Genomic DNA, 22,145 nt, shown 5'->3' with positions numbered 1-22,145 from the left:
GGGGAAGGCTCAGGAAAACAAAACAAACCAAAACAAACCAAAACAAAACAAAACAAAACAATGTCCTCTTCCAGCACTCTGTCTGGGAGAAAGCTGCCACCCAGTTCTTACCCTTATGCCAGACAATTCCGTTCCTCCCCATATGCCTCTGGTGAATTTTAAGCTGCTGCCCTCGTGCTGGAACTCAGAGGCAGTAAGTTCATGCCTGGCCCTTTAAGAGGAGCTGCAAGAGACTCTAGAAGTTTCTGTCTTCTGCAGCTTGCATCCTCACTGGCTTTTAGAGCCAGAAGTCATGGAGACTTAACTTCCTGCCACTGGAACCTGGGGCTGGGGGGCCTGGCATGAGATTGGGACCCCTTGCTCTGGAGATGTAGCTCCTGATTTTTATCTGCCACAGGTTGGGGTGGGACCAGCCGGTTCTGCTTCTCTACCCCTCCTACCAGTCTCGATGTGGTTTCTTCTTTAAGTTCATTCAGCTTGATTTCTGACAGTTATATATAATGGCTGTTCTGTAATTTAGTTGTAGTTCTGATGTGGTTGTGCAAGGAGGTGAGCCATGTTTAACTACGTGCCATCATCACTGGAAGTCTGGAGTATTTCTTGAACCTATATATCAGCCTTACTCAGGGACCATGATAGTCTTCTGTTGTCTTTCCAATTTTAGTAATATGTTCTGTGGAAACAGGTACTATCAAATAAATTTTTAATAAAAAATACTAGAAGGATCTTGCTTTTAGTTTCTTTCATACCAAGGCATAGTCCCTAATGGCTACAGTACATAATTAAACATCAGTGGAATAGAGTCATGAAAACATATTTTAGTTTATAAACATGTTTATAAACATGTATTTAATAAACAACCAGGATTAGATTAGACTGCAAAAATGTGGCTTAAGATTTGAGTACCCTTGGTTTTCATATCAATATTTAGGTCTCTGACATTTTTGTCTAATTATTTATCTACCATTGCTATTATCCTTTTGCCCCCAAATCACAATCTCAGCCTTTGTTTTTGGCCTGATTTTCTTTCTTAGAGGCAATTATTGTAATCTCTTCAAGTAGTGTTTTCTCTTATATCGTACCTATTGATATACTGGCATTCTTAGAAATAGATACAAAGCAAAGAATGTATAGTGCATTGAAATTTTATTTCATGAAATTTCACTTAAACTGATTACTTGATGTCTATCCTTAAGCTGCTCTTTTCAAATGCAAAATTTATTGGCCAAAACAAGTATTCCCCAGATTTACTTAAGCAGATAAACCCCTGAAGAGCTACTTGTAAATATGTTCCATTTTCTTCAAACTACACTCCAATGAATGTAAGATATATATTATTTGTTCAGTGAACACTACCCAAGTATATCCATAGGTAACACTGCATTTCAAGAGGGATGTTACAGCATTGGATGAAATTTGCTTTCTAAATGATAGAGACTAAAAAATAACATTATAGTCTGATGTAATTGTTTGCCATCTGCTCCATTTCTGGTAATAACAATATTTTTTAAAAGATTTTATTTATTTATTTTTAGAGAGGGGAAGGGAGGGAGAAAGGGAGGGAGAGAAACATCAACTGGCTGCCTTCCACACACCCCCAGCTGGGGACCTAGTCCACAACCCAGGCATGTGCCCTAACCAGGAATCGAACTGGCGACCTTTGGATTTGTGGGATGACATCCAACCCACTAAGCCACACCAGTCAGGCCCAGAATATTTTAATATTACACTAGTAATGCTGAAAAACTTCATCGTGAGCAATTGTTGACCAACTTCAATAGTGATTTATCATCCCCTTCAATATTTGAACTCTGGTAAAAGAGCTAGTAAATTAGCAAAATTCGAAGTAATGCAGAATAGCAAAAAAAAAAAAAAAAAAAAAAAAAAAAAAAAACCCAGATCTTCCAGAAATGCAATCAGAGAGAGGGGTAGCTTAATTTTACTACAAGTACCTCCTAGCCAAGATGTGAAGGGTAGTCCTACTAATAACAGTAACAACAATGTGGAGTCACAGATATTCTAAAAAATTGAACTTCTTAAAAACTAATACAATATGGGAAAGGCATTTCAGAATGCATTTAACAATGGGAGAGAAGTATTACTAGATGGTGTTTATTTGGCCTTTTCAAACATTTACTGTTTGCTTATTTGATGTAGTACAATGTACCAAGTATCTGGGAAATTATAGTTACTATACCTTAAAATGAGATCAATGAGAATGACAAACTGAAATGGGTATAATTGTGTAAAAACAGCAACATAAATGACCAGTAACTATAATATTAACATTTTTTTCACTGATGCTCAATATGTCATCAGTTGACCATCTAAGGCAATCAGTTAAACAACAAATTACCTTATAATAATGCAGTAAGTTAAAATGCTTCCTTAAAAATGTATAGCCCTGGCTGGTGTGGCTCAGTGGATTGAGCACTGGGCTGTGAACCAAAAGGTTGCCTGTTCGATTCCCAGTCAAAGCACATGACTGGGTTGCAGGCCGGGTCCCCAGTTGGTGGTGTGTGAGAGGCAACCAATCGATGTATCTCTCAAATATCGATGTTTGTGTCTCTCGAATATTGATGTTTCTCTCCCTCTCTTTCTTGCTCCTTTCCCCTTTATCTAAAAGTAAACAAATACGGACTTCCGGCCAAGATGGAGGCTTAGACGGACACGCTAGGTCTCCCTCTACAACTAGAGAGGAATACAACTACTTCAAAACAAAGGATAACTAGAAATTCCAGAAAATAAAACTACACGGAAGCCCAACATATGAAGTTATAAACCAGCGGTGCCATTTGGGCAGGTAAGAGTTAAAGAGGGCAGTGCTGTTTGCGGTCGCACCCGGAGCGGCGGGCGGCGAGGAATCCCGGCTGCGGTCAAGCCCCTGGCAGTGCGCGACCCCAGCGCTGGGGAGAGCGGCCACCGCATCGCCTTGAACAGTGAGGCCCAGGGGGGCGGGAGGACGGACCCCAGTCTCCTAGCTGAATAACTGTGTGAATCCATCTTGGACCCCCGCCCCCAAAGAAAGCACCACAGGGCTGCAAAATAGGTCGCAGACAGGCGCCGGTCGCTGACTTGTGACGCGTACACAGGCACTGCCCCCTACAGCCGGCCCAAGAAAACAAAATGCATCTGTCAAAATGAGGCAGACAACTATAGAAATCCCGGTGACACAGCTCACCAGGCAACAGATAGAGAACCTGACAGATGAACAGATAAGAAACCTGTCAGAGGCTCAGTTCTGGGCCATTGTTATCAGGTGGCTTACAGAATTCACAAAAGAGCAGGAAAAAGATAAGAAAGAAGCGAAAAACATACATAACGAAAGGAACAAAACCGCATACGAGACAGATGGTGAGGAAAAAAAATCCAGAGTTCATTTCAACAAACTGGAATATGGAGAAGGAACAAGCAGTCAACCAATGCAGCGAGAGGAAATGGGAAGCAACAATGAGAGGATCAGAAACCTCTGGGACAGCTATAAAAGGCCCAACATAAGAATCATTGGTTTGCCAGAGAGTGAGGAAGATGAACTAGAACTTGAAAAATTGAGTGAAAATATAATAAAGGAGAACTTCCCAGACTTGGGGAAGGGAATAGACTTGCAGGTCCAGGAAGCAAGGAGAGTTCCCAAGAGACTGGACCCAGGGAGAACCACTCCAAGACACATTATAATCAAAATGTCAAAAATTAAAGATAAAGAGAGAATCTTAAAAGCAGCAAGAGAGAAGAAAAGAATTATGTACAAAGGGGTCCCAATTAGACTATCAGCTGACTTCTCAAGGGAGACCCTACAGGCAAGAAGGGACTGGCAAGAAATATTCAAAGTAATGAAAATCCAAAACCTACAACCACGAATACTCTATCCAGCGAAATTGTCATTCAGAATAGAAGGACAGAGAAAGTGTTTCCAGGACAAAATAAAACTGAAAGAGTTCATTAGATCCAAACCACTGTTATATGAGATGTTAAAGGGACTGGTTTAAAAAACAGAAGCTAGGGAGATGAAACAAAGGCAAACTAAACAGGCAACGAGAGTGGAAAAGGAACTGTGGGTACGGGAAGCATATTGGGGGGAGGTCAACGGGGAGGGGGAGTGGGGAGAGGGAGGGAGATGATATAGGAATTGGGGATCATGGTAGGAGGGAATGGAATAGACGGAGAGAGGTTGGGAGGAAGTGTATGCACAACTAATGGACATAATCTAAAAGGGGGGGACAACTGGAGGGAGGGGGGCCACCGGGTGGAGGGGAGCAGAGGGAAGGGAAATTGGCACAAATGTAATATTTTAATCAATAAAACACATTAAATCTGGAAAAAAAAATAAAAGTAAACAAATACAATTAAAAAAAATTTTTTTTAATGTATAAACTGATAAAAACTTTTAAACTGGTTATTTAACATAAGCATTAAACTATTATCCCAAGAACTGCTTCACACATTATGATTCTTTAGCTAATTTTAATAAAATTAAAATAAAGGCATGGAGGAAGATATAAGAAAGTTTGAAAAAGGAAACTTAAAGAACTCAAATTCAAAAACCTTCCCAGAAGAGTAGTACCTCAAGAGAGGGAATAATTGCAAAGGCTGAAGTAAAGAGATAAAGGAAAATCCCTAGATTGGAGAGAGTTACTGTAGGAGTCATTAACAGAGACTTCTGTGGTTGTGCCCCATAATGGATATTACGGCGATGGATACATGATGGAGAATTCTGATATGATAAAAACTCAGAGAGCATCTATTATGGTGCAGAAAAGGGACACTCAAAGCTTTAGTTCTTAAATTGGAAGATTCAGTTAAACTAAACTGGAACATAAGCTTTTAACTTCATCTAGTCAATACTAATACAGTATTCCCTCACTTATTGCGGGTATTACGTTCTAGACCCCCCACAATAGGTGAAAATCTGCGAAGTAGGAATCTTACATTTACTTTAGTATTTATATATATTTTAAGGCTTTATAAACCCTTCCGACACACTTATAAACCGTTCCCAGTCCCTTATTAACCTTTCCCACTCCCTTATTAACCTTTTCCACACTTATAAACACTACTTATGTTCTTAAACATATTCTACACTCTTAAACCTATGTAACTTTAAAAACATTTGTATACAGTACTGCAAAATCCCGCGATATAGCAAAAAATCTGCGATCACTAATTAAATATAATATTTTTAAAATCCCACAATTTAGTGAGGCCACAATAAGTGAACCGCGATATAGAGAAGGACTACTGTAATCTCTACTTAATAGTTGCTCTAAGGTCTAATGTGATTATAATTTGATACTCTCACACCAATTTTTAAAAAAGATTTTATTTATTGTTAGTGAGAGGGGAAAGGAGGGAGAAAGAAAGGGAGAGAAACATCAATGTGAGAGAGAAACATTGATTGGTTGGTTGCCTCTCATATGTAACCTGACTGGGGACTGCACCCAAACCCAGGCATGTCCCGTGACCAGGAATGGAACCAGTGGGTTTTTGCTTTGCAAAACAAGATCCAAACAATAGAGCCACACTGGTCAGGGCTCCCATACCAATTTTCAGGGGAGAGAAAAAAAAAAAAGATAGAAAAAAATTGGAAGTCAGAAATGTATCCTCTATCATAAAGCCCTGAAAACTATTAAGTATTTTTTTAAAGATGAAAGTATGGATTCTATTTTATAGCATAATTGACAAAAATCACAATAACTAGCTCACTAGTTTAAAAAGACTAATTAAAACTTGTGTCGGTTCCTTTATTAAAATTGGTTTTAACGTACTAGTGTTCTTACGTATTAGTAGTGTACTCACAATAGTATCACTGGCACTAAGATAAAGATAACAGTGCTGTATTTATTACTGCACTTTAGTTTCTACAAAAGCAGAATTCTGAGAAAAGCATGAGTCATTATTCTCAGGGTAAAAAAAATAATGTTTCTTTGATCAGGATAAGAAACATTACTGAAACCAGTAATTTAGACTAGAAATTCATTTTCTGAATAAAAGGAAGAGAATGTTTCTTTTCTCTCTGTGAATACACCAAAACTAGCATAACTGTCCATCTGTCTGCTTTTCTTACTCTCCATATCTGGTGGTGGTGACAAAAAAACCACCTTTAGTAGTCTAGTCATTTTCAGTCCTGGTCTTTTGTTTTTCTGTCCTGTCAGGGTGCCATTTTTCCATGAGAAAACACATACACACACATACACACACACACCCCTAACCTACACACACACACACACACACACACACACACACACACAACCTCTCCCTCTGTATTTGACTCAGTATCTATGACAAAGTAATTGCAATATACATAAACATTCTAAAAGTGGATATTTATTTCCATAATGTTTAATGTTAAATAGTTCTCAGGTTCATATTTTTTATCTCATCTTAAAATACTTCCCTTCTTAAAAGATCAAAATTACAAAAGTAAGGACCTATTGATGCTATGAGTGATTTATTGAACTTTCTCCCCTGATAATTTCCCCAATAAAAGTTAAAATAAGCTATGATATTTTTCTGGCCCCTATTCTTTTGTTGGTCTCTTTTACTCTGTTAATTACTCAAATGTCGGCATTTTCATGACATCACTGCTCTCAATGTCCAAGGTTAGAACCTTTGGAGTTCTCAGCTCCTCTTGCATGATGTCATTTCCACCCATTAAATCACCCTCAAATTAGTTATCTTATTTATTTATTTTTTGGCCATCTTCTCTAACACTCTTAGACCCTAAAGAGTTCTCATGTGGAACACTGAACCTGTCTCTAATTATACAAGGCTTCATTAAGTAATTGCTATCTATAAGACATCAGCAGTTAAAGTGAAGGGATGGGTGATGGAAGAGAGGGGAAAAAAATAAATCCTACATAAATGAAGGTGATAAGGACAAAGTTCTGAACTTTACTATCCAAGCTACAAGGCGGAATGTATTAATCACAGGAAAGTGTGTCTGTGTGTGTTTAAGGGAGTTGCACTTAGTGAATGAAAAGGATTTCTGATAGGTACAGAACAAGAATAAGGCCACAGAAGGTTAAGTGGGTAGTATGAACTAAATAAGGCAAAAGGACTGGGAAGCATATATTATTCAATTTCTCCCTTCCCCAGTTCATTATTCACAGTGTCACTGGAACTGGCTACCTAAATACATACTTAATTACACTGCTATTTAATTAAAATAACATGGTGACTCTTTAATATCTATAGATTATGTATGGCTAAAACGCAAAGCCCCACCAACTATGCTCTACTGTTACTCTTTTTTAACCACACTACAAAGCTCTAATCTTATTGGATCAATTTTCTTTGCCTTTGTAAATAGGATCTATGATCTTTCTTTTACACCTCTATTTCCATTTGTTGCCATTTCATACTTACCCTTTAAATTCAGCCCAAATGCCTTCCCTACAGTCCCTTCATAGTCTCATTAAAGTCTGGTAAAGTCTGGTTTGTAATTCCAGATAAACTTTAGAATAATTTTGTTAAGTTCAAAAACAAAGATCAAAGCAAAATGTTGGTATTTTGATTGAGAACTTTTGATTTATACTAATTTAGGGAGAGCTGACATTTTTACAAGTTATCCTTTCTATCCAAGTATGTTTTTCCACTTAATCTAAGTCTGTTTTTCAATGTTCCTCGGTCGTTATTTTTAATTGAACTATAATTAACATACAATGGACTGCACATATCTTCTGATAAGTTTGATGACTTTTGATAACTTTTTATATATGTAACCACCACATAAAACAAGATATAAAAAATTTTTATTGCCCCAGAACATTCCTTCATCCTCTTTCCCAATTAATTTCTCTCTTTGCTCCCGGATAATAACATTTTGATTTCTGTAATTATAGATGACTTTTGGTGGTTCTTGAATCAACATAAATCAAATAACACAGTGTATACTCTTGTTTGGTTTCTTTTGTTAAACATACTGTTTTTGAGATTTACCCAGGTTGTTAATGTATCAGTAATTGGTTCTTTTTAATCAAAAGTATTAGTTCAAATATACTTGTTCATTCTCCAGTTGTTGAATACACAAGGCGCTTCCACTTTTGCTTATGAACATTCTTACATTAGTTTTTGTTTTTGTTTAAGTGGACATGTACTTTCATTTCTTTTGGTAAATAATTAGGAGTGAAATGTTGGGTTGTACAGTGTGCAAACTGACAGCTGATTCTTTAAAAAGCCTGCTTGTAAAATCATCCTTTGGTTGTGTCTGGGAACTTACAACTTGGATTTTGAGAAGATTCCCATTTCCTGATAAGAGTGGCTCAGTTTGCCCAAACCGTTCATGAAACAGTAAGGTTAATGTTGAATCCTTGCTTTCCTTCTGGAATCTGGGTATGTGCCGTGCAGAGGGATCAGCCTCTTATAAAATACTTTTGCACTGTCTCTAACCAGCTTTCTTGGTTGGCTAATTTCATGTATGTTGTCTCAATTCCTTGCTAGAGGCATTAACTATCTTGTATGACTCTACTAAGACAGGACCTTAGGGAAGCTTGCACCAACTCTCCCCTGCATTTTTTCCCATGCAACTTTCCCCTTTGCTAACTGTGTTTTGTATCCTTTGCTGTAACCATGAGTATAGTTACACGCTGAGTGCTGAGTCCTCCCAGGAAGCCACAGAACCTGTCCATTGTCTTGGTGACCTCCCAACACATAATGTTATATTCTATCTTGTAACAAACTGCCTACTAGTTCTCCAAAGTGGTAAATCATTTTGCATTCCTCCCAGCAATAAATGAAATGGTATAGTTGCTCGGCATCTTAATAACTATTCAGCTTTTTCTTTTTTCTTTTTATTTTTTAAGGTGTTCTAGAGGGTATGTAGTGATATCTTTACAAATGAAAACCAGTGTTTTAATTTGCATTTGCTTATGACTAATAATGTTGGATATTTTTTAATGTGCTTATTGGCTGTTTGTATATCTTCTCTGAAATGTCTGTTTTAGTCTTTTATACATTTTCATATTAGGTAGTTAATTTTTAAAAAGTACTGATTTCAGAGATTCTTTATATATTCTGGATATAAATTTTTTGTCACTTATAAGTACTAAGAATAATTTCTGCCTTTTCTGGCATGTCTAATCATTTTATTTATATTGTCTTTTAATAAGCAAAAATTTTTAATTTTGATAAAGTCCTATTTATCCAATATACTTTTTTAATGATTAGTGCTTTTTATATCCTGTCCAAGAAATCTTTGTCTTCTCAGTAGAATTTTAAAAGATTTCTTCATGTTATTTCTTACTATGGCTTATTAAGTTTATTTCTAGATAAGTGATCTTCTGTGTTAATTTCATGAATGGGTTTTTCTCTTCCATTATATAATTGGTTATTGTTCATATAAAGGAAAACTGTGGTTTATTTATATATTAATGCTATCATACTGAAAAGCCATACAGAAAAAGATGGAAAAATATGACTAAATAGAGGTCTGAGATTTTGGTTTGGCAAATCACCATAAACCAAATTGAAAGACCACTGGCAAATTGGAAGATACATTTGTAACCATATGACAAAGGGTTAATTTTGGGGGATAATTTACAAATAGCTTAGACAAGTCAATAAAAAGATCAATTAAGAAAATATCACAAGTACATGGTTTGCAGGAAAAGAAATTGAAATGCAAATAAAAACAATGATACATCCCTACTTTTTATTTATCAGATTGAAAAAAATTAAGTTTGATGAAAGCCATTATTGCAAAGATAGCACTCGCAGATTGTTGGTGGAAATGTAAACTTTCCAAAAGACAATCTGATTCAAAATTTAAAATGCACACATTGTTAAGACTAGGCAATCCCATCATTAGGACTTTATAATATGGATATATTTGTAAAAATTCACCACAAAGTAGGGTAAAGAGTATTCATTGCAGCAATATTCATGAAAGCAAAAACTAGAAAGAACCAAAATATCCATCAGTAAGAGAATTACATAAATTATAGTAAAGAATTCTACGCAACAGTATACAGCTCTTAAAATGAACGACGTAGACCTGTACTTACTGATATGTAAAGACTGCTAAGGACAGGAAGGAGGTAGGGCAAGAGCTGCAGACCAGTGCTTTCTGATTTCAAAATATCAAAGTAAAGACCTTTGTGTCCCTAACTGCTCCTAAATAAGGAGAATTAGAAAACCAAACACTGTCTTTGATGAAGCTAAAAAAATAGCAACTCTAAACCATAATATATAAAGACAGGTAAAAACTGAAAATTGAGGTGACGAATATTAAACTTAAGTGCCTATAGATAAGAAGAAAGTCAATTCTAACAGAACCTCAGAAAGGTTCAGGACTAGGAGATACTTGGAATTATTAGAATTCCAGGTTTCTAACTCCACTTAGTATAGTCAATGACTTTCTACCTTTAGAAATCAAAAGGAATAGTTTCTGGAAAAACTAAGCCCAAGAGACTTTGGACTTAAATAGACACAAATTGTGACTAAAATCAGAGATTAAGTGAAAGTCTAACGAGACCCAAAGTCCCTTTCTTCAGTTTAGCTCTAGACCATAAGCAGCTCACACAGGAGACGTTAGATTTTCTCCAGGAAAAGATCTGAAACTTACTAAACTTGAGAAAGACTGCGACATTTAGGAATTTCCTACAGCACAGTCTAGCATATAAGAGCTCTGCCTTCAAAGTCAGACTTTCAACCAGCTTTTAATGCCTTTTAAATATGAATGACAGTCAAGGATCTTCATGCATTTGAGGAAAGCCCCCAATATTAAAGACAAAGACCAAAACATAACAGGAATGCTGAGAAACAGAGAAAATGATAGGATAGAAGAAAATGTCAAAGAAACTAATTAAAATTCTAAGATAAGAGAAAATACTGCAGTATTAACCAAAAGAGGAACTAATAAGAATAATAATCAGAGAATAAGAACACAAAATATTCAATATAAGTTTGAAGTTAAAAGTCAAGGCTATTTTCCAAGAGGCAGAATAAAAAGAAAGAGAAAAGTAATAGGAAGAAAAGGTAAAACATTATAAAAGCCAATCCAGGAAGTCTAATATCTAACTTGTAGAAATTCCAGAAATAATAATGAAAACAGGGGAAAGTACCAAAAGTGTTAGGCAAGAAGTTAGGCTGCAGACCAGACCCCTCGACTCGCGATTCCAACGCTGGGGAAGGCAGACCCCATTGGGAGGCGGCCCTGTTCACCAGCCGAGAGTAACAGCAGGAATCCATCTTGGACGCCCGCCCCCACGAAAAGCGCCACAGTGTGGTGAGACAGGTCGCCAGGTTGTAACAAGCACATGGGGCTCCGCCCAATACAGCATAGGAGGTGTAACAGCGCCCCACGCAAGAAGGAAAGATAAACAAAACAGTCAGAATGGCAGAATTAATGATTCTAACAAAAAAAATAAAAGCCTTGAGCGATGAACAAATAGTGAATCTTTCTGAGGCTCAGTTCAGAGCTATAGTCATAAGGTGGCTTACAGACCTAATAGCGGGGCTGAATCAAGACAGAGAAGGAATGAAGGCTAGCCCTGCTGAAATGAACAAAAATACATACAAGACAAGTGGTGAGGAAGGGAAAGCCATGCATCAAATCAACAAATCGGAACACAGGGAGGGAACAACAGTGAACCAGTGCAGAAAGAGGAAACAAAAAGTGAGGAATATGAGGAGAAGCTCAGAAACCTCTGGGACAGCTATAAGCGAATGAACATTCGAATTATAGGATTGTCAGAGGGTGAAAAAGAACAACTAGAAATTGAAAAATTATGTGAAAAAATAATGAAGCAGAACTTCTCCAACTTGGGGAAGGAAATGAACTTACAGGTACAAGAAACACAGAGAGTTCCAGATAGGCTGGACCCAGGGAGGACCACACCAAGACACATTATCATCAAAATGTCAAAAATTAAAGATAAAGAGAGAATCTTAAGAGCAGCAAGAGAGAAGAGAAGAATTATGTACAAAGGGGTCCCAATTAGATTATCAGCGGATTTCTCAAAGGAGAGTTTATAGGCAAGAAGGGACTGGCAAGAAATATTCAAAGTAATGAATATCAAAAACCTGCAACCATGAATACTCTATCCAGCGAAGCTGTCATTCAGGATAGAAGGGCAGAGAAAGTGTTTCCAGCACAAAGTAAAACTGAAAGAGTACATCAGATCCAAACCACTGTTATATGAGATGTTAAAGGGACTTGTTTAGAAGAAGGAGGATCAAAACTATGAACATTAAAATGAAAACTGTAACACAACAACCAATAGCAGAAGCTAGGGAATCGAAACAAAGGCAAACTAAGTAGGCAACGAGAGGGGAAAAAAGAATTATAGGTATGGGGGACATATTGGGGGGAGGGCAGTGGGAAGGGGGGAGGGAGAAAAGAGAGGGAGATGATGCAGGAATTAAGAAGCATAGTAGGAGGGAGTGGAGTAGACAAGAAGATGTTGAGAAGAACTATATGCACAACAAATGGGCATGGACTAAGGGGAGGGGACAACTGGAGGGGGGGAGTAGTGGGGAAAGAAATTGGGACAACTGTAATAGCATAATTGATTAAAAAAAAAAGAAACTTTAAAGCTTCAGTTATAAAAACAGTATGTGCAGTATTGACTCAGAAAGATCCAGGGAACACAACTAAGTTCAAAAACGAATCCAAGTAGTTGCTGCAGTTTTGTATAAGGAAAATAAACCATCTCTAAGTGCAGGTAGTAAGATGGATTATTTAACAGATGGTTCTGGTATAAGTGACTAGCCACTTGGAGGGTGGAAAAGTTGAATTTTTATTGCTTTAATTCAAGATATATAAATAAAACTTCAAAATGCTCCTAAGTAACATAATAATTGAAGAAATGGAAAAACATACCACATTATTGGATGGGAAAACTCAAATTCACAAATGGCATATCTCTCTTAAATAATTTATACAATTAACATGATCCCAATAAAATACCAACATGATTTGCATATGCAGAAGTTATCATGGTGACTCTAACATTACAAAAAAAAATTGCAAGAAACCCAGGAAAAATTAGGGGAGACGGAAAAAAGCAGAGAGAAAGATCTAACCCTACCATATATCAAAACATATTATAAAACTATAATAATTATGATGGTCAGATATAGCTTGTAAAGAGTCAGGTCACTAGAATGAATAGAACAGAAAATTCAAAAATAGACATAAGAATGTACAGGGTGAGGCAAAAGCAGGTTTACAGTTGTTCACATGGAAAATACAATAAATTAATAAATACAATAATAAATAATAATACAAAAATAAACTCTTTCACATACTCACAACTTTTGCCCCATCCTTTATTTATATGCTAAAGGTGTCATTTCAAATGAGTACGTAAAAGATCATTTGGAACAGATACTGGACAGTTGAAAAAATTAAGAGCGGGTTCCCAACTTATAATTTCATAAAAATAAATTCTACTTAGGATAATAAAATACAAAAACAAAACCATCAAGTACTGTAAGAATACATGAATGACCTTTTAAAATACATGTGAGGAAATCTTTTCTAAGTAAAATAAAGATGCAATAAAAAGACATAAACAAAAGTTCCTATATGAAGAGGAAAAAACCATAGGCAAAGACAAAAGATAAACTAATAAACTAGTAAAAACTATTTGCTACTCATATAACTGACAAAGAAATCCCTAATGTATAAATAGAAACAAGCCAATAAAAAATGGACAAAAGGATATAAACAGAGAAGTCACAAAAAAGAAATGCAAATGGAAAATAAACATATGAAAATTACTCATTTTTAATCAGAATAAAAATGCATATTAAATGATATAACATTTCACCTATTGGATTTTCAAAATCAAACTGCTAGAAAATACAGCAAAAAAGACATGTTGAGAACGTGGTAGAAAGATATAAGGTTAATCAAACAGGTCCAACAACCACATACATGTTATTTCAGAAGAAATAAGGGAAAAATGAAAGTAAAGAAATTAAAAATATATATATTTTTTCACTTGAAAGACTTACATGTTTGGATTAAAAGGGACCATTGAGCAGAATAAATGTTAAAAAAACAAACTACACTAGACAATAAAAGATAAAGATCAGAGTCTAAAAGCTTTTACAGGGGGCAGAATTGGTAATATGTAAAGAACAATTCTCTGACTGATATCATTCTTCTCATCAATGGCAACAGGAGTGAAAACTTATGCAGTAATTAAAATCTGTTGGAGCCCTGGCTGGTGTGGCTCGGTGGATTGAGTGCTGGCCGGCAAACCAAAGGGCACATGCCTGGGGTGCGGGTTAGATCCCCAGTTGGGGGAGCATGAGAGGCAACCACACATTGATGTTTCTCTCCCTCTTTCTCCCTTCCTTCCCCTCTCTCTAAAAACAAATAAAATCTTAAAAACAAAATCTGTTGGAAAATAATTTGACCAGGAATTCTATACCCAGCAAGTTATCATGTGTAAAGAAAAAGTAAGGTATTTCTATGGGTTTTACTTCTCATGAGTCAATTCTAAGGCACTTGAGTTAGTACTCTAGCTAACAAAGATGGAGGTCAAGAAAGAGGAAGAGATCATATGCTAGAAGTAGTGGAACTGATCCAGTTACCAAATAACATAAATAAATTATAAAAAGCAATTCTAGGATAAAGTTTCACATTCACTGCAATGAAGCCAAACTAGAAGATGAACTCTGTGTAGGCCAAGTAAATAGTGTTTAGGAAAAGTAAACAACAGGTTCTAAGCAACAGATAAAGGAATCAAGGAGTCATGCAGCATTGACATGTTTATTTTCACAATAAGGGGAAAAAAGGCAACTGGAAACTTGAGGAAAAAACAACCCAAATCATACTCAAGATATGAAGTAAAACAGCCCAGTTTTGAGCAACACGTGGAGTGTATGCAGAGGAATCATGAGACCTGAATGCTAAGATTATTCTTTGTGTAGTTCATGATGTTGAACATACAGAGAAAAAAACCTAATCCTCGCATTCTACTTGGTTGTGGAGTGAAACATTTTTATAATTGTATCAATGTTTTTCTTATTAATACAATCATAATGAGTAAATACAATAGTATTTAGCTTCAACTATTAAAATCTACCTATAGTCAAAACATAAGAGGATTTAAGTATTGTTACAGAATAGAATGTAAACGGTTCAATTACTTGAAAATGTAAAATGTAATTTTATGTGTATATTGTGTGAGTGTAGAAGCAGCGCTGAAAGGAAAACTAGGGTGCTATTATCACTGTCTAACAGTGGAGAATCTGTAATATTACTGAAGTTGATGTGATAGAAAATGAAGATCTGAGTATATTAAAAGTAGAATGCTAACAACAAAAGCTAAAGAAAGGGAAAATGGAAGGATGGTGAGATGCTGATGAAACATGGTAACAAAATGAAGAAACAGTAGCAGAAAATTTCAAAAGTGAAACTACAATGTTCAAGCTTACTTTAATAATCTTGAAGTCCAGTGGCTATCAGAGGCAATTCCTCCATTTCTCAAATGCTTCTATTACTAATGTATATATTTCAGCTTAATATTTCTGAGGGCTATTATAGCCATTTGCTTTTTATAAAAATATTTTTAGACACTAAGGAGCTCTATTTGGGAATCTTGACATAACAGTTTTTCAAGTGCTGAGTGTATTTCAAAGTATGCTACCCTAATTCCCATTTTCTTGACTTCAGTTCTAGAAATATTGGCAGAAAAAGTAAAAAGCCAACAGCTGGGTATAAGGATATTACAAGATGATTCTAATTATCTAAAATGTTTCTTTTAAAAGAACAGTTGCTACTAAATATTTCATTGCTAACATTTGGCTTAAGCCATAGCTACATGTATTCTATGGCACAGTGGATCTGAACTTTGCAGCTGGTGGTTGATTTCCATCAACACCTAAAGACTGAAGTCTATAGCAAGGCTAAAACAAGCTAAACTTTGAAAATCAAGCTTTAGAAAATATGATGGAAACCCACTTGAATACTTATACATATATGCTTTCTTGTCTTAATTATTGCAGAATAAGATGTTACCTACATAAATATCAGTTGAATTTAAACTTAAAAAAGAAAAGAAGTATTTGTGGACACCCCATTAGGTACTATGATACAGTTTCTGCAAGAGATACAAGTATCACAAAGGAGAGTATAGGAGGTTGGAAGTAAAACTGAGAGACAACCAGCTTACTATCCAGTAATTGCTTCTTGCCTTGGAGGAACAGGTATTTTATAAAGCAGGATTATGATGAAAAAGTTTTTTAAAATACCTTCTCCCCCGAAATTACAAAAGATCAACTAACATTTGAGTGGGGAGGGTGCTTAAAAGAAGTGTGTGTTTGTGCATGTGTGTAATTTTACTGTGACATTCTACCTTTTCTGTGAAGTCCAAAATCAGAAAGGAAGCCAGGTTTCTTGTGTGTAAATGTCAAGTCTATATTTACAACTGGGTAATTGTAGGCAATATTTAACAATAAGAAGACCTTATTCTCTCATTGAAAAATAAGATTAATCATTCCTTCCTTGCTTCCTTTACTACATCATTAAATCACATGACAAACATTTATTATGTGCCAGGATTATGCTAGAGAAACAAGATAAACAAAATGACATTCCCGACTTCCAGAGGCTCATATATGGTATAGCAAGGATGATGGGTACATAAATAAGTAAGCAAAACTTAGTATGTGTTTGTTGTACTAAATAGAAGCTAGGGAAATGTAGAAGAGGGAGATTGACTTTGCCTTGGAGAGTGAGTCTAGGAATACTTTATACAGATTACACAGAATCTGAAGATAGTGTGCCAGGTCAACAAGTTATTGGGTAGGAGCAGCCATAGCAAAAGGGGCTCTGAGAGGCAGGAACAATGTGAGCACAATAAGCACAGAAGTCTAAGGCAGTTCAAACTGGCTGGGTTGTACGGAGTTTAGGGACAGGAAAGTATAACATATCGCATACAGAAAAGTGGGCTGTTTTCAAATTATGAGGAGAATGATAATAAATTAATGAAATTGCACTTTATTCTGAGGTCAGTGTTCCTCCAAATCTTGTCCTGGGATCACATGCACAAGCATCAAGAATGGGAAGACTTATTAAAATGCACACTACCAGGCCCTAGATCCACCAAATCAGATTTTTTAGGGTCTAGGCAATTCACATTTTGACAGGTTCCCCAGGTGATTTTTACATATACAAAGCTTGAGAAGCAGCAATATAGGCCATAAGGAATTATTAAGCTTTAATTTTTTTTATTTTTAAATTTTTGTATTTTGGAGTGATATTTTGGCAGCAGTATAAAAGCAATGTCAATCTCTCTCTTCCACAAAATTCTGCTAGTTACATGTCTGATAATTTTGGCAGCAGTGTGGAAAGCAAAAGAGAAAAGTGGATTGACTGACTAGGATATTCAGAGACACAGGAAAGGACTAAACTAAAGGAAAGGACTAAACTAAGGCAGTGATTATGAGAAAAGATAAAGATAGCATCAAGAGACATTTCTAAGAAAGAATACCCAAAATTTGGTAATCAGCTGGATTTGATAGGTCAGAGAAGAGAGTCAAGGTTAACAGAAATTTCTAACCTAGGCAAGTAATGATGTTACTAATAAAAAAGGATTATACAAAATGAAACTGTGGAAGTATTTTTGAATTCTGGAAATTAAGTGTAAGATCATATTAATCAGGTTCCTTTCTAGACTGCTTCCCACAATTCTTTTCTGAACTTAGATGTGGATTATATTCATAGTTCTTTCAATGTAAAAGTAACTCATGCTTACTATAGAGATTCATTCATTCATTTAAATACTGACTGAATTGTCTATTAAGATCTAGGACAGTGCTCTGTACCTGCTCGAAATACAGTGGTGCATGGAAGAATGAGAACAAAATAGTGAAAAACACATCTGAAACAAATATTATTACCATTTTTTATTTATTCTCTTACATCTTTTTTCTATGCATACTTGTTTATACAGTTGTGCTCATATAGTATAACTGTATTTTGTTTATTCACTTCAAAAATACTTCCTCAAATTACTGTAAACTCTCCATAAACAATAGTCCTCTATGACTACCTATTTGCTATGGGAGATACAGTACAATTTACTTGTTGAACACTTAAACTTTTAAAATTTTCACTACTATACATAATGCTGCAAATGGAATTACAGGATTAAAATACATTAATTTTAAAGGCACAAAAATTGCTGAATTCCTATAAAAAAAAAAACTGAATGAATTTATTTAGACTGCCAGTAGACATATATGAGCAGGCACATTTCATGTCACCTTCACCAGCAACACCACCAACAGAAAAAAACATACTGCTAACTCAAAATAGTAAAACTATATCACAGCACTTTAAAGTCTCACTTCTTTGATTATCTGTTAGGGAAAAACATTTTTCCACATGCTTTTATGTCTTTAGTAAATGGACTTTTTAATTTCAAGTTCTTTGCTCATTTATCTCCATGGATCTTGGTGCTTTTGAAAGTATTTGTATAAGCACCTTAAAATTTAAAGATGAAAATCTGGCTTTCTGCAACTGTGAAGTTGGGGAAATCCTGCTAGGCTGAGGAGGTCTGATCTCATTAGCTTCCCAGTTATTCAAACCTCCTCTGAAAACCCTCAATAAAGGGATCTGATCCCCCATCCACCAAGTAATAAAATAGATATAAATATGTCTGTTCCTTTTTTTCTTTTTTTCCTAGGATCCTGGTTTTCACATCTTTTAGGTTGTTCATTTGTATTGGGAGGAGAAGTGGGTAGGAGAAAAAAGACAGAATAAATGTCCTTGTTTTATACGAGTCAAATGTAATGAACTTTACCCTCCTAAGTCCCTCCTATTCTTTAAAGTTAGAAAAGTATTTCCTCATACAGATAAATATCTTTCTTAAATGAGACTAGCATAAGGGCATTTATTTTATCAAACTCTTCAATTAACCTGGAATTTATTTTGGTATAAAGATTCAAACTGACTATGTATTTCCAACTATTTAACACTCTTAAAAACATTTACTGAATGTTTTTCTTTTTCTACTAACTTCTAATGATGCCTTTATTGTACTATTTAGAATGTCTATTTCTGGGATCTTGATTCCCTTTTACCAACTTCACCTATGCCAATATCCAACTATTTTATTTACTATAAATTTATAATATGTTTTGATATCTAATAGGCTATAGAGTTAGCTCTCTGTCACTGTTTTTGGTTTTTCACTTAAAAGTCACCTCACTTTTTTTTACCTGTTTAGTGCCTTGGACAAAATAAAAAATTATCTCACTGATTTCTCAAATACGTTTAAAAATTAGAATTATGCGAAACCTGTAAGTTAACTTAAGAAAAACTGATATTTGTAATAGTTGGAATGGGAAGTCCAATTATTGAGAAACATGATATTCTTCTGCCTATACCTCTTAATACTGCCCCCACCCCACCCCACCCCCAGCTCTGCTAATGTCCAAAAAATTTTTGGGATTCTTCACATAGGTTCAACACATTTCTTATTAACCTAATTTTCTGTTATTGTTAAAAAGTTTTTTAAAATTATATTTTCTGAATAATTACTATGAAGAACTATTGATTTTAAAGTATTTTCTTGTTTTTATTTTTTATTGTTTTTCTATTACAGTTGTCCCATTTTTTCCCCTATTGCTCTCCCCTGTCCCGCCCACCTCCCCCCTCTCTCGCAATCTGTCCCCACCCCATTGTCCATGTCCATGGGTCATTTATACTAGTTCCTTGACTAGTCCCCTTCCCCTTCTTTCCTAAAATATTTGTCTTAAATTTAGTTATTCTATAGTCTTATTATTCTAATAATTTTTCAGTTGACTCTTGGTTTTCCTAGAAATGAAATCACATCACCCCAAAAATGTAACTGTGCAGCTTCTTTTTCAGTATTTAACCCTTTTCCTTCTAATTCATGTCTTATTATATCGGTCAGAACTTCTAGAATAATGTTATATAATAATGTAGTGAAAATGAGTTTCCAAGTGTTTAATAATGATTACTTCTCTAGTGTTTCTCCATTAATTATTATTTTAGTTTTTAGTTTGATATATTTAGTTAAAGAAAGTTCTCCTCATTCCTGGTTTTTAAAGAGACAAAAGGAAATTATTAGTTTCTTCTCCATATTTACTGATATGATCTTTATTTCCCTTATCAGATTTATTCACCCATCCAATACAAACTTTCATATTAAGTGATCTATGCATTCTTAGGATAATTCTTTCTTGGTAATCATAAAATGCACTTAATGTACTGTTGAATTATTTTTACTCCTATCTTATTTACAGTTGCTATTTTATTTGAATTCTACATTCTGGAACAAAAAACTCTAGAAACATATCTTTCAGTGACTAGCCATCCAGTAACAACTTTTCAGGCTCTTAAAACATAGTTTATTCTGTGTCTTGTAATTAGCAGGCAGGTCATCCATTCTGGTTCTGATGTAGAATTACAAGCAAACATACCATTTCACTGCATCAAACCTTTCCTTCTCCCCCATGTTTTCTTGGCTTGGTAGTCGTGTCTTCTGGCCAGCTCAGAAGAATGGCACATGGCAGCTCAGTGTCCAGTTTTCTCTTTCCAAGCTCTAAGGAAAGTTCTACTTCCCCACACAGATAGGGTGAAGGGGACTGGAAGAGACTAGCCAAAGAACATATATGCATATATGCATAGCCCACGCATGGACACAGACAACAATGCGGAGGTGAAGGTTGGCTGGGAGGGTGGGAGGCAAAGGAAGGGAATTCGGGAACAGCCGTCGTAATGTCAACAAATAAAGAAAGAAAGAAAGAAAACAGAAAGAACATTCAAAAAGTGGGTGTTTGTATAAAGGGAATGAATGTTACATAAGAAGGTAAGAGTAATGCGTACAATAAATTTGTCACATTATTTACATTTTCTATTTTCTAGTCCTTCCATTCCTCTAGGTGAAAGAGCAGAAAGCCACTCAGAGTTTTCATGAAATAAATTCTGCTTGGTATGGTTGATTTTCCTTAATAAATCCATATACATATAAAAAAAAACATGAAAGAAAGGAAAGAAACATAAATAATGGTAAGTTGAGTGGTCATATTAAGACCAGATATTGTTTGATAGTTGTTATTTCTAATTTTCTATTTCCATATTGTTCTAATGTGACTTAAAATGTAACCCATCTCAGGGAATGAAGCACATTTTTCAAGAGACTCCAGAATTTGGGATGAGAAAAATATGATCACTGTATGTATATTTTTAACATAAAAATGAGTAACTGAGTGATTAGACTTTTTTCTTCATTTCTTCAACAAATGTGCTAGACCCTGGATATATGGTAGCAAACAACATACACATAGTCTGCGGATGTACAAAGTCAGTATTTTTCCTTGCAAAATCTCTTAAATCACCCATAAATTACAATGTATATCTTTTTTTTGTATACTACCTTGCATAGCAATGTTTTATATAAAAAATATATATATATATAGCAATCCAGAACACGCAATAAAATTATATATGCGATACATATATGTAGTATTGAAAAGAAGTAGGTTTATGCACATTTGTGCAGTATAAGAGAAGTACGTGCATAGGTGATAGTTTTTTGTGTCCGTATCCATGGGTCATCTTGGAAATCAACACAATTGTTCAGCAAGTCTAAAACAGCAGTTTCTCTTCAAGCACTGGAACAAATTGCTGTTTCTTTGGTTGAGCTCTAGAGGCTTAGTATAAAAGGCCATGTTGTATGAACACTAAACATGCCTGAATAACAGAATCACACTCAATACAGTGGGATTTCCATAGCTACACACTGAGACCAGTTGAGGTGACAACCAATTCACATCTTTAATCTCATGTCTACTCTGAAGCAAAGTGCTCAGCAGTGGGATGCTATTACAATATTTAGATGATTACTTTCATCATGGTTTTACTTTTGGATGAGTACATATAGTTGAATTCATGTAAATTAAATGTGATAAGACTCCACTGTACTGATTAGATGTGAAACTTCAGTTTCCTAATCTGTGAAATGGAGAGATCACATGTGTATAAAAGTGTTACTGTCTGAATTAAAGGAGATAAAATATGCAAAGTCCTTAATATTCCCCTTTCTCAGATTCATGATATTAAAGTTTGTGTTTGAGGTAACTCAAAATATACACATTAATGTGTACATTTAGAGAATAAAGAAATTTTTTCCCCGTACACTGTCTACTGTAGTTCTTTATAA

At 35.2% G+C, this 22,145-nt stretch overlaps 1 protein-coding gene and 1 non-coding gene across 2 annotated transcripts in view; both read right to left on the bottom strand.

Moving 5' to 3' along the window:
* Positions 1-22,145, bottom strand: part of PIK3CA (phosphatidylinositol-4,5-bisphosphate 3-kinase catalytic subunit alpha) — an 87,440-nt gene that overhangs the window by 48,455 nt on the left and 16,840 nt on the right. The window lies entirely within an intron of this gene.
* LOC150020917 (U6 spliceosomal RNA) lies at positions 583-684 on the bottom strand. The gene has a single exon (XR_016513525.1). It is a non-coding gene; the product is annotated as a U6 spliceosomal RNA (small nuclear RNA).

The sequence above is a fragment of the Furipterus horrens genome, unplaced genomic scaffold (assembly GCF_987537825.1).
Source record: "Furipterus horrens unplaced genomic scaffold, mFurHor1.1.pri manual_scaffold_1, whole genome shotgun sequence".
Taxonomy (NCBI): Eukaryota; Metazoa; Chordata; class Mammalia; order Chiroptera; family Furipteridae; genus Furipterus; species Furipterus horrens.
This window is presented reverse-complemented; position numbering and strand designations above follow the sequence as displayed.